The 3,252-nt window shown below is 43.2% G+C and overlaps 1 protein-coding gene across 1 annotated transcript in view; it reads right to left on the minus strand.

The window, feature by feature from the left end:
• Tm4sf20 (transmembrane 4 L six family member 20) overlaps positions 1-3,252 on the minus strand; it is a 12,133-nt gene that overhangs the window by 4,035 nt on the left and 4,846 nt on the right. The gene's annotated exons all lie outside the window — the stretch shown is intronic.

Below are 3,252 nucleotides of genomic sequence, written 5' to 3' on the forward strand. Positions count from 1 at the left end.
CTGGGATTAAAGGTGTGCACCACCACGCCCGGCTCTGGCATCTACCTTTATGCCCAGCTTTTATGTGAGCCCCGGGGATCCAAACTCAGATCCGCATGCTTATATGACAGACACTTTACTGATTTAGCCAGCTCCCTTGCCCTGTGTGCTCCTGAGACATGGGAGTGCAGTTTAATTAGGTGTGGATTTTTTTTAAAGAGGCAGAGATCAAAGTTCACTGTTGAATTACAGTTGCCAAAAGATAATTACACTTGTTAATGCCTCTGAAAAATCTCAACTTGTGTATTCCTGGGTTTACGAATTCCTCCTGGCCACTGAAACCTGGTTCCCTCTTCCTATGGTATATGGTTCTAACTACATTGAACCTCCACTAGTCCTTATCTGCCTAAATTTTTATTTCTGGGCTCTTAGCTTCCAACTCCTCCAACTCTTCCATGCATATTTGGCTGGTGTTGTAAGCCTACAGTGGTCAACATCCTGAAGTAATCAGTCAGCAGCTGAGTTGAGAGCTTAACTGCTCAGCTGGGCTCACTGGAGGGACATGTTGCTATTGGGCCCTTCCAAGGTAAGGTGGGATGCGTCAGCAACCTTGGTCTCTGCCCATCAGATGCAAGGATCACTTTATATTCTCCCAGTCCAGTATGACAACTAAAAGCTATCTCAACAATGCCACATGTCCATTTGGAGTAGGGGTGGAGGGTCTAAATATGCCCAGAGTTGAGAATACCATGTTGGAGGGAAAGCGTGTACCTTTTCTGAATCCAAAATACACAAACTGTGAAATTTGGCATAAAAAACAAAAAGGCTGAATGTGTTTTTCCCCAAAGAATCACCAAGCTGTTAGTGATTATGATTATTTCAAAATCAAAAATGAAAATAAGAAAGCATTTTTCTTCCCTTATTAGCTCCCAGAGGATTGTGGCATCTCATGTAATCATTCGAACAACCCTAAAAGAGATCTACTGGTATTCTCGTTTTGGAGAAGTAGGAAGGAAGAGGTTGACAGCTTGTTGGGAAACTCATCTAGGAAATACTCATGCTCCCATTCTTGTCACTTAGTGTCCTTAGCTGGAAGCACACAGAAATGGGAGTTAGGATCAATTGTAAATCCTGATTCTCCAACACTACAGTGATTTACCGAATTTACTCATCAAGAAGAGCCACTGTTACCTCTGACCTGTTACTTCCTGAGTGAGAAGTCATTAGAGTGATTGAGCAAAACCTTACCATATTGGGAAACAAAGAAAAGGGGAAGGAAGAAAAGATGAAACCAGGAAGGCCCTGCTGCCCCCTTCCTGCTCTGCCGAGAAGGGAGGAGAATTTTATGCCACCTTGGCCTTATCTTGACCCAGAAGGCACCAACTGAAACCTGACCACCTGGTTGCCAGCAACTGAAAAGCTATTGTAAGGGGTTTTATAACATCAATATAAGCAGGCAGTCACTATTTAAATGACTAGAACTATTGCTAACAGCATAAATAATAATATAGAGTGCCTCTGTGCCCCATCTCCTTCCCCCCCACAGCCCTGGAAGATCCTCAGCTTTGAATAACCCATGAGTTTGCTGAAGCATGCCTGAATTATTTTCAAGACTGGTGTGAGCAAAACAACCTAATTTAAAGCCAGGATCTACATGAAAAGTGCCTCTGTTAAGGATTAGAAAGGCAGCTCAGTGATTAAGGGGACATGCTACTCTTCAGAGGACGCAAGTTTAGTTCCTAGCATCCACAGTGCCACATCCTGTAACTCCAGCTCCAGGGGGTCCAGTGCCCTCCTCTGACATCCTTGGGCACTGCACTCACATGCACAGAGTGACAACATTACTGAAAAATAGCAAATGGCTTGCCTCTTCTCACCTGCTTGTATCCTCAAGGGAGACAAACCTTAAGGGGTCAATTTTCATGAAAGGGTATATTCAGAAACATTTTAATAGAAAGATTTGAAAAAAGCTTCAGTATTCAGATACTTTTCCAATTAAGAGAGTCAGAAATAAACCAGGAGGTCTTGAGAACTTGTGAGTATCACATAGAAGTGAGGTCACTGCACCAAGGTATGGTAGTTTAGGAACAGTAGAAAACAAAGTACTAGGAACAAAGACTACAAACACTGTGGTTAAAGTGATTATTGTAATCCTAAATAAACAATGCCAGAAGCAGGCTCTGTTTAAAACAAAAACAAAAAACAGACAAACAAAACCAAACTTATTTTCTGGGGCTAGAGAGATGGCTCAACAGTTAAGAGTAGTTGCTGTTCTTCCCGAGGACACAGATGCAGCCCCCAGCACTCACGTGTCAGCTCACAACCCTCCACAACTCCAGCTCTGCAGAATCTGACACCCTCTTCTGACTTCCACGGGCATGGACACATACAGGCAAAACACCCACTACATAAAGTAATGATTAAAAAAGGAAGCCCATAACCTGCCTCCTATGGACATTATTCCCTTTAGGACAGTGGATCTTACCCTACCCCCACTTTGGAATCGCCTGGTGCTTAGAAATATACATGCAGAATCTTGGGGACCATGCAGGCAGGCACTTGTGTCTTTGAAATTTCCCTAGATAACATGTGTGTTCCCATCCGATTGGGAACCATTGATCTGAAACCTTTATGCTGTACTGATGATGGATGGGTGCCTGTCAGTGCTCTATCCCAGCCTTGGAGAATTAGACCCTCGGTGTCAGGTTCTTGGCTTACATTGTGTGAGGACTGGAAAATCGGGCGTCTGCTGGGTTTAGAAAATACTCAATATGCTACCCTGGTGATTTGTTTTTTTTAAAACCATCAGTGTTTTGGTCAATAACAAGATCTGCCAGGCATGGTGGCGCATGCCTTTAATCCCTTCACTTGGAAGGCAGAGGCAGGCAGATTTCTGAGTTCGAGGCCAGCCTGGTCTACAGAGTGAGTTCCAAGACAGCCAGGGCTACACAGAAAAACCCTGTCTCAAAAAAACAAAACAAAACAAAAACAAAACAAAAACTTCCGATACTTTAGATGAACCAAAAGTTGAGGAAAGGATCAAAGGCTAGCTCCAAAGCTAAATTTCTAAAGAAAAGAAAAGCTCTCTTGTCACTCTTTACGTGACTTTTTTTTTTAGTTTTTTTAATTATTATTATTTTCTTTATTTACATTTCAAATGCTATCCCGAAAGTTCCCTATACCCCACCCCCTGCTCCCCTACCCACCCACTCCCACTACTTGGCCCAGGCCTTCCCCTGTGCTGGGTCATATAAAGTTTGCAAGACCAAGGGG

The sequence above is a fragment of the Mus pahari genome, chromosome 5, assembly GCF_900095145.1.
Source record: "Mus pahari chromosome 5, PAHARI_EIJ_v1.1, whole genome shotgun sequence".
Lineage (NCBI taxonomy): Eukaryota > Metazoa > Chordata > Mammalia > Rodentia > Muridae > Mus > Mus pahari.